The sequence below is a fragment of the Leopardus geoffroyi genome, chromosome B3 (assembly GCF_018350155.1).
Source record: "Leopardus geoffroyi isolate Oge1 chromosome B3, O.geoffroyi_Oge1_pat1.0, whole genome shotgun sequence".
Taxonomy (NCBI): domain Eukaryota; kingdom Metazoa; phylum Chordata; class Mammalia; order Carnivora; family Felidae; genus Leopardus; species Leopardus geoffroyi.
In genome coordinates this window covers 101,165,491-101,176,367 of record NC_059337.1, presented here as the reverse complement: position 1 = coordinate 101,176,367, position 10,877 = coordinate 101,165,491, and positions in this window count along the sequence as shown.

Here is a 10,877-nt window from a genome sequence, read left to right as displayed (position 1 = left end):
AAAGTATAAAAAGTCAACTTGACTTTCATCAATATGAATTATAATAGTTTACAAGAACTACTTACCACCTGTGCCTAATTACAGTGTAGCACAATCATGACTGGGACTATTATTAAATGTGTGCTGGATTAACTTTGCTGTGTGTTTTATTTGATGACAATAGGCTTCCTAGTCTGCTGCTCATGAAAAGTGGCTGTTTGTGTAGCTTGCTTGTCTGTTTCCACCTTTAAAAATTCCATCAGTATGTTCATTGATGTTCTTCTATTCGACCAACCCAATCAGAGCTGAAGTTTGCTTGTGTGAACAAAAACAGAATCCCAGATAATCACTAATGCCTTCTTCTGGTTAAAACAGTGGACCTATAGTTCTTATCCTTCTTAACCTGTCCAGGGTATTGAACAAGACACCATCCCTACTTGTTATGGGCAGGAGGTCCCACACTAGACTTTGCATTAAGCCTCTGTACAAGCTACCCAGAAGCTCCTATCTCCACTGCCCCCCCCCCCACCAGCCGCATGTCCCCGGGGAACTCAGCCACAGTGCCCATCCTCACCGCAGAGGCCACTGAGCTAGCTCTCACTTGAATTGCAGTTTCACTTTACCAGATGTCTTTAAAATACCTCCACTTGCATATTTCTGTACCTGGACTCATTTTTTTTCTACCTCCCCCAGTTTTCTATGGCATCATCATTCTCTCCACCACCAGGATACAAAATTTGTGTGTTCTACAGCTCCCTCTCCTTGCTCCCTGTTTCTAATTATGAAGCTCTGTTGGTTCCTTCCCACCTAAAACTTGTCAGATGTACCTCTTCCCCTTAATTCTCTTGGTCCCCACAAAATGCAAGTGCCACACTGTTCCTGGATGATATAGGAACTCATGAGTTCTCCTGTCTACATTTCATCATGGACCGCCTGTATCAGTCAGGCTCTGGTACAGAAGCAGAAATTATATATGATAAAGAATTGTTAACTAGTAAAGAACAGAAAATTCACAAGGAGAACAACTTTAAGGTTTCAGAGAGGTAACAATTACAGGAAGGAACTACCACTCCAAAAGCTGTGAGATCAATGAGAAAAGACTGGAATTACTAAAACTTAGAAAAAGGAGCTTCACAGAGCTGAAAAACTCAGACATCTGAGGAGTTTTGCTGTTAGGCTGGGGCCAGGGTTGCTAACTAGAGGAAGGTCCTATGTGGTTGGGACCCTAAACCTCTGAGCAGGGGGTAGGTGTTTCTTGGCAATGGCTGGCATGTGGGAAGTGTGAGTGCAAAGAAGCAGGTTCTGTGAAAGTTGGGAAAATTGCTAATTGGATTGAACAGCTGCTCCTGGAATCAGGTACCACTACCAGATTCTGTTAAGAAGTGAAGCTGGGGCCATGCTCCCAGGAACAGGAAGCAAACAGGAAACAGGAAGGAGCAAGGGTTTTGTCTTCCTCCTAGAATCCCCAAATGGCAGAGCCTCACAGGGAGCCAGCTGGCAAAACCGAATTGTTTACAGAGTGCCTGCTCCAGCATCACTAAAGGAATAGGGAAAGGTGGGATTGAAGCTGAAAGACAAGAAATAGCACATGATGATCTAACTAATGAAGGTCACTTCATTTCATCATGACTGATCTCAATTTGTCGTGGCTCAGGTCCAAATGCCAAACCCTAGAATTAGCTCTATCTCTGCTCCTTTTCATGTTTCCAACCTTACTCACACCACAGATATTCTGTTCGAACCAATTTGTCCCTGGACTCTTACCACCCTCTCCCCTCCACTGAATTTCCACTTGCAACTGTATGGGTATTATCTTGCCAGCTAGGTTCCAGTCAAGTTGCCCCAGCAGTCAAACTCTCTGTAGCTGTTTTCAAATTGAATCATAAAGTTCAGGCCCACTCCGGGCTTTCCTCTGCTATATTCAGGGAAATCCATCTCTTCCCCTAGAAAGGAGTTCCTTTTGTGTAAGAGCAATAGACACTCAAGCAGGAGTGTGCAAGCACAGTAAACGGGAAGTCCATTCACATATGTAGCTGCGAATACAGTTCTAGTGAGAGCTCAGTGAGGAGGTATGCATCATGTCAGCCAGCAAGGCAGTCCAAGCTTTCCTGTAGCACAGCCGTGGATAGACTGGACCAAGAAAACAAGCAAGGGACTTTGTTTTCTATGGCTTTGCTCACAGAAGCTCTCTTACCTAAAATTTCCTTTTCCCCCCTCTTCTGTCCATAAAGGCAAGCCCTAAATTTCCTTGAAGGTTAACTTTCAGACATACTTTTTCTTTGGCACCATGTTTATCAAGAAAGCAAACTTCCAGGGGTGCCTGAGTGGCTCAGTCTGTTAAGCAACCAACTCTTGATTTCGGCTCAGGTCATGATCTCACAGTTCATGGATTCTGCCCCAGAGCAGAGCCCATTTGGGGTTCTCTCTCTTCTTCTCTCTCTGTCTCTCCCCTGCTCACTCTCTCTGTCTCTCTCTCTCTCAAAATAAATACATAAACTTAAAAGAAAAGTAAGAAAGTAAACTTCCCAGGGGCGCCTGGGTGGCGCAGTCGGTTGGGCGTCCGACTTCAGCCAGGTCACGATCTCGCGGTCCGTGAGTTCGAGCCCCGCGTCGGGCTCTGGGCTGATGGCTCAGAGCCTGGAGCCTGTTTCCGATTCTGTGTCTCCCTCTCTCTCTGCCCCTCCCCCGTTCATGCTCTGTCTCTAACTGTCCCAAAAATAAATAAACGTTGAAAAAAAAAATTAAAAAAAAAAAATAGAAAGTAAACTTCCCAATCTTTGGTAGTGTGAACAAGGAAGCAAAGAATGTAGGATTAAGTTGAAAGAAATAGTTTATAGATTTTTTTTTAAGTTTATTCATTTATTTTGAGAGAGAGAGAGAGCATGGGGAGGGAGAGGCAGAGAGAGAGGGAAAGAGAGAGAATCCTAAGCAGGCCCCATGCTGTCAGTACAGAGCCCGATATGAGGCTCAATCCCATGAACTGTGGGATCATGACCTGAGCCAAAACCAAGAGTCGGATGCTTAACTGACTGAGCTACCCAGGCACCCCTAAAGAAAATAGTTTAAATGCATCTGGTCCTCACCCATCTCTAGTGCCATACCCAGAGATAACAACTTTCACTCATTGGGCTGGCAAAATTTTTAAAAATTGGTCATTAATTTTGCTATTTTAAGGAAAATATATCAACGTAACAGCATTTATGTTGTGATCACATTTATTTATAATTACACACACATACACACACACAGTAATGCATTTTACAAAAGACCTGGAAAGAAATACATTAAAGTATTAAAGGGTTTACCTCTAGGGAGGGGAGTTTGGGGGAAAGATGGTGTAGGAGGACTCATATTTTCCATTCTCTTTCTATACTGTGTGAATTTTTTATAATGTCAATGTATATATTTATAATGTTAAAAACTGTAATGATAGAGTCCAAGTGAAAAGTGATAAAATTGTGGAAGTCAGAATAGACATCGGAAACAGCCTAGTGAAAAAATACCAGAAATTCACTCTGTCCGACTATTTGTTGACAAGAAAAGAAAAATTAAATTCAGTACATTTTCTAATTACGTATATCAAAGTACATGTGTCTTTGCAGATTTCAAAGAAGACCCTCCCGCCATCTTTAAAACCACATTTTTGAGCTTTTCTAGAGTTCAAAAATAGTGGGATTCTCTACAATGCAGTCTGCAGTGTACATTTTGGCACACAGTTGAACATTTGAACAGAGCAAAGATCAATGGGAAGCCCGTTATCCTTGGGTTTGGCAAAGTGTTTAAACCTGTTTGGGTTTAAGTGTTCAGAATGATGAAATGTTAGCCCGTCTGAGACTACTTCAGCCTTTTTTCAGGTGCAATTTCGACAGCTGTGTAAAGGATTTATGCAAGTTTGGATGAATTCAAACACAGGTGTAAAAGATAAAAGGCAAGTGGAACAAATGCTCTACCTATGATCATTTTTCCATGTTTGGCCGTCGTATTTGTGCCTGTTGATTCCAGTACCCTTTCACGCAACATCTATCTTATGAGTCATCAAAAAGCACCACCTCATTTTAATTTATTGCTAATAAAGAGTGAAATTTTGAACAAAATTATGCCCGGTTCTTCACTCCAAACTCAACTTTGTTATTCCCTTGTGTTGCTTCCATCTTTTCTCCATAGCCTTCAAGTGGATTATTCTGCCTCCCTCCATCTCTTTGACCTGCAGATGTATTTAGCAGATCTTACAGCAGTGTCTTAGAATGATACTGCGAAGTATTTCACATAATCATTTGAACTATATTCTAATTGAGAGGCTTAATATTTTGTGTCCTCAATAGAACATAAGGTCTGGAGATGGCACAGGGTCTTACGTCCTTTGTTGCTTATCACACGAAACAGCGTGTTTACTGATTGATGTTAGGCAAAAAATAATCAGATCCTTAACAGCCAATTTAAAAAATTTTATACTCCACAAAAATAATGTTTTTTAAAAAAGAACTTGTCTTGGTTTTGTATTGCCATATGTTAAATAAAGAGTGAAATGTACCATTCTGCCCCGATTTTGTCTAAAACAAAGAAAACACCCCAGCACAACTAAGATCTCACCATAGCAATAGCTAAGAGTAGCCCAACAAAAGTGACAGCTATGCATGGCAGACAAGCAGGACATAAAGGAGCAGGGTGACAGCAGGAGAAGGGAGGAGACTGGCAGATTCACCGTAGCTGCCCGAATTTGTTCATGAGCTCACATGTCACACATCAGCCCCAAAGTCTTCCAGAAATTCTTGGAAGTACTTTGGGGTCCTGCACACAAAAAAACAAGCAAACAAAAACCAGTGGAACACAGAAGAGTAACTCAGGTTACATGCGCACTTCTGCTGGGATGACTGAAACACTAGACAGATTCAGGATCCTGGATTCTAGCTTAAACTACTAGCTATGTAAATCCAGGAAGGTCCCAAGTCCTATGCCTCCTTTTCTTCATCTGTGAAATGGGAATAATAAATTCTATCCAATTTAGTTGCAAAGAAATCATGAGGCTCAAATGAAGTAAGAGACATGGAACTGTTTTGCAAAGCATTGAGCACCCTAGAAGGCAATATTGTTAGTGTTATTTTATGTGTTCATATAAAAAAAATGGTGCATAATTTCACTTGCCCACAAAATTTGTTTGGGATATTATTTTTGAAAAAATTATTTTTTATGAAAATTCTTAATTCTTTCTAAAGAGTTTGAGAGTTTAGAGTATAAATTATTCCTTCTAAACTTATTTATTGAATTTACTTATAGCAGTCTAATTTGGTCGCAAGTGAAATTCTTAGCTGTAAAACTCTGAGACATTTCACATCTATTAATTTCTGCTAGTTTGGGAAAGCAAGAAAACATTTTAATGTAACAAAACCACAAACACTATAGTAGTAAGGATTATTTACTTTTCTAATGTTTTGAAAACTCTTACTCCAGGGTTTAATAAATTCTCATTTTCAAAAAAAAAAAAAAAAGCAATAAGGACTGAAAAAGACTCATTACAAAAATATGCATTATAGCTAACTTTGCACCCAGCGTCTGCCCAGTTATTAAATTTTTGACCTAATGATACAAGCATTTTTCAAATTTTTGATGTTTTCTTTTATCATCTTCATAGATTTCTGAAAACCAAGGGTTTATAATAATTCCATATTGTTCCTGGAAGCAGAGGAAGGACCTCTCCAACACTTTTTTTTAAGTACAGAAATCAAGGTATGAAGAGACTATATGATTAACCCAGCAAGGTGTTAGAAGAACCAGAATCAACAAGGTTTCCTGACTTGGTCTTTCATCCTTTCTAGAACAACAGCCAGCTATCCTTTTTGTTTGTTTGTTTAAGTGTATTTATTTGTTTTGAGAGAAAGAAAGCACAAGCAGGTGAGGGGCAGAGAGAGAGGGGGAGGGAGGGAGGGAAACAGAATCCCAAGTAGGCTCCCCTCTGTCAGCACAGAGACCGATGTGGGGCTCAAACTCATGAAACCGAGAGATCATGACTTGAGATGAAATCAAGAGTCTGGCGCTTAACTGTCTGAGCCACCCAGGCGCCCCAACAGCCAGCTATCCTAATTTGATGGTTCCAAACGTAATCCACTTTCCTTTATATACAGTAGATGGAGGAATCTATATTAGGGCAGAAACAATTGGATACCACGCTGGAGGAATATGCTGGAATCCCAAGCTGCATCCCATACCTACTGAAGGCTGTGTCTTTACACCAAAGTCATTTTCTAATATTAAGTCTTACAGCTTGCTCCCACTGTGGGACCTCACCAGCTGAAAGCGAGCCCCCCGCCCCCTGAGAGGGCTTTCCAGCCATCCAAACTAAATCATCACCAACCTCTTTATCCTGTCACTTCATTTTAGCCCTCTGCATTTACAATTGTGTGTGTGTGTGTGTGTGTGTGTGTGTATTCCTGTCTCCCACACTGAAAAGTAAGCTGCACCAGAGTAAGGACCCTGTCTGTGTTCTTTATCAGTCATTTCTCAGTATTCAGAATAATGCCCAACACTTAGAATACACTCAATAAATATTTGCTGGGGGCACCTGGTGACTCAGTCAGTTGAGTATCAAACTCTTGATTTTGGCTCAAATCATGATCTCACGGTTACTGAGATCCAGTCCCATGTAGGGTTCCTTGCTATTATTGGAGCCTGCTTGGGAGTCTCTCTGTCCCTCTCTCTCTCGGCCCCTTCCCCACATGTGTGCTCTCTGTCTCAAAATAAATAAACTTTAAAAAGTATATATTTGCTGAAATAATGAGTGAATGTGCCACTTGCTTTGTAACTCAATCAAATGTATTAAAGGCACTCTCATCACTTTCATTTCTGCCTTAGACTTTTTGTTCCAGGACATCTCAGCAGCATGTATTAACCAACAGCGAGATTCCTTCCATTTGTTTTCCTATTACTTGGGGTGACAATTTTAATAAAATATTTTCTTTTTCTTTCTTTTGTACTTATAAGAGAAAATACACTTCTGCTCATGGGAAGAGAAATGTTAATTTTTCCCTTTAATTGGACAATGTACTAACTGGATCAATTTTTCCAATTTTTGGGGAAACAAAAAATGTGTCTAGTCCCCAAGAAATACATTTTTTTCCTTCTTCCTTGGTGTTAATGTACCCAGACAGCCTGTTTTCTGTTTTCCCAGAAGTCCTTTCTCAAAGTGGTCCTCTTCAAAAGCTTTCAAGAACATACCAGTGCTCTTTAGTGTGGAAGGCTATTTTTAAAAGAATGAGGGTGGGGAGGAGGAAGTTAAAACAAAATGAAAAGATTGAAAACTCTGGCCTAATTGACTTGTCCACTTGGTGCTGTTAAAACACAATGGTTTTGTCTATTCTGCTTATCGTAGGATAGACCCACTAACTGGCTGCCATACAAAGCATACTCTTCACAAGGAATAAAGAGTTTTCTGCAACAGTAACCTTACCTACTTAATCGAATCTTGAATAGTCTATGCTGAGCAGAGCCCACTGAAACAAACTAACTAGATGTCGCTTGTCACATAAATTAATTTACAGTTCTCTGATCCTGATTTGTAACTCTGCACAATAGTAAAACCTGAGCCAACAAAGGCGAGAAGGAGAGGATGAAGTTCCACTGGTACCTTTTCTTTTGAAGTGGCCCCAAACCTTAAAGCCTGTATTTCATTTGGGAAAGTCTTTTGCTAAAACCACTTCCCATATGCAACCCATCTGGAGGACTATAATCTAGTCTTGCCTGCAGCGAACCGACAATAATGATGCTTGCCTTTCATCACAGATCCCTGTGCACTAGACAAACATTAATTAATGCTCCCAACACACCTGTGAGGTAGGGAAGTATTATTATCCTTGGCTCTCAGATGAGGAAATCCAGACACCAAGAGGTTAAATGGCTTGCCTTAGGCCTCAGAGTGTGCTAACAACAATGCGAAACTTTCCACTAACCCATGGCCCTCCTTATGGCTGGAGCTCTGAGAAACTTCGAGGTCAGTTCATGAGCAGAACCATTTCTAGATGAGATGGGCTATAGCCAACTTGACATTTCCACAGGAAGTTTAGACCCCATTCCAGACCATAAATGAACTCCTGCCTAAAGGTCTTAAAATGTAGAAACAATAAGAAAATCTGGTGAATTTATCTCTTTCAGTGCCCTTCCCAAAGTACCCTTTAATCGCCACGTCTGAAGGAAAGTGATCAACTTGCTGGCCCGATCTTCAGATGGCACTTATTGAGAGGCTATGTGGCAGGCACTGTGATTTCAGTACTGGCTCTCATCTGCTTTCCAGAAAACTCAAGTGTGACTCCAGTAAAGCAACTATTGAGACTCGGGTCAAGTGGAAATTAGGAATTACTCTAAGGATGGCTCTTTCCTGCCCAAAAGTTGGCAAGAGGAGTATAAAATTACCAAGAGAATCCCAAAGGTCACCAATACAATGTTCATAATATGCCAGGATAGCCTTCCTGCTAAAGTCACAAAAGCTTACAGTCCACCCAGATTATCAGAAGTTCTACCAAAATGTGTGATCCTAGTTCTATGAATGAAAAGTAACAACTACTTGTCACTAATTGAAGTTTTCTATGTCCCAGGCCTCACATAAAATATTACCTTTAATATTTGCAAACTCACATAAAATATCACCTTTAATATTTGCAAACCACCTTCAGAGAAGTTGATGGTATTTTTCTTTCATTTTACAAATGAAAAAAACAAGCTCAGTGTGTTAGGTGAGCTGCTAGTCAGTGGAAGAGCCAGGCATTAAAAAAATCAGGTTTGGGGGCACCTGGTGGCTCAGTTGGTTAAACGACCTACTTCAGCTCAGGTCATGATCTCGTGGTTCGAGGGTTTGAGCCCTGCATCGGGCTCTGTGCTGAGAGCATGGAGCCTGGAAGCGTGCTTCAGATTCTGTGTCTTCCTCTCTCTCTCTGTCTGCCCCTTCCCCCGCCCCCCACCTCCCACTCATACTCTGTTTCTGTCTCTCTCTCTCTCTATTTCAAAAAAGCAAATAAACATTAAAAAAAAATCAGGTTTGAACACCAAGTCCATACTCTTAACCATAATATTTTGCTATGTCTTTTCTGAGAATAATTGATTCTTGATTGATTATCTCTTCTTTTTTTCGTTTTACTATTTCTTTATTCTCTTAGCACCTTCTACGAAAGTTTTTGAATATTAGACAGGTATCCCTAGCATGAGAATGAGCCTAAATGCCAAGTTTTCCTATGAAAATCTTCTCTGCACTGGCCCACTCAATAATTTGCAACACAGCTACACTTTGAGCTTTTGAACTTTTGTCAACCAAGCCCTGGGAAGACTACCTTTAGATTCTGTTATATAAAGAACTCTTGTTCGAAGTATAGCTTCTTATTCAAAGAGCACTGGGACCATTTATGTACTCTGGACCTCATATCTGGTTTGAGTCCCTGATTTCAACCTGACCTCAAGCTTCTGTGTAATAACTGGTTCATTTCTTTATCTATCCATGTATCAGTTTAGGCTGATACAGTTTGGAAGTATCAGATTAGCCAATTCAAATTGACCAACAATAAAAAGGATTTATTGGTTGACTAAGTGACAAGGCCAGCAGTAATGTGAGCTTTGGGTATGGTTTGATCAGGATTCTGGTTTGCTTCTTTCAGATTTATTCTCTTCTGTATGCCAGATTGTTTCTTCAACTGGCTCCTTTCCTAGTTAAAAGATAGCTGTCAGTAGCAATTCATGCTTCAGCTTCCTTGTTTATATCCAAAACATGGTGACAAAGGTAAGGGGAGAGGGAGAAAGAGAAAGATGGATGGGAATTTTGACTCAGTGTCAAAATCATTACATAAGAATTATGGGCTTTGTGCTTATTAGACCACCAATGAATCTATCTTACGGCTAGGGAACTGACAACTACCCTGGATGGCTCAGGCCTGGGTACCTGATCCTATCACTAAGCCAAATGTGGGGGTGTGGGGTAGGATTATCTGAATTTTCTCATATCAACCTACCCCATTCTCTATAGCTGCAACACAGTGGTGGAAAAGTCGTTACTCAAATGAAAATCTGGAGAGTGTTAGGAAGGAGAAAAAAGGGGGATGAGTATTAAGTAAGCAACCAATGAATGCCCTCCACAGTCCACCCCTTTGGCCACCCAAATTCATACATATTCACCTCCCTCTACCTGTACTTTCAAAATCATCCACACATACGTAAAATGAATTCACTCAATGGGACACGACACAATGCCCCAAGTAGTTAAATCCAGCTCCAAGCCTAAGAACTGTGGCTAAATGGCCAGACTACTCTGACAAATCTTGCATTAACTTCTCATGGCCCACTGACACATGGCTAAGTGATGAAGTAACCTCCATCAATATACTTGATATGCAATGGTGGAGAGAAAACAAGACAACTGCAACTTTTTAAAATCCCATTTGGAAAAGAGAGAGAAGGGGAACAATACACATTGGTCCCAAGCCTACAGTATAGATCAGATCCTACTAAACAGTAATGTCAAGGATATAATGTCAAGATACAATATATATATTACATATATATAATACGTGTATACATATATACATATATGTATATGTATAGGTATATATTATATAAACATGAATTTAATAAACATAATGTTATAATATGTATATCTCACTGTTTTGACAGTGGAAAGTGTTCCTTGGTCAGACACTTAGCAGATTTGTCTTCTTTTGCAGGTAGAAAATGATTAATACAAGTGCTCGGAAAGAGTAGAGGTGTCACACTTCTCTGCCATTAATCAAGCAGGGTCTGCCTGTGGAGCTTGAAGCAAAATCAATCCTGCCCAAATTTCAAGTCTACTCTCTAACACACAGTGGAAGAGGGGTAAGTCCCTAAAGGAAAATCTAGGTTCTGTAAGGATAGAGGATGAAAGTGAATGAATA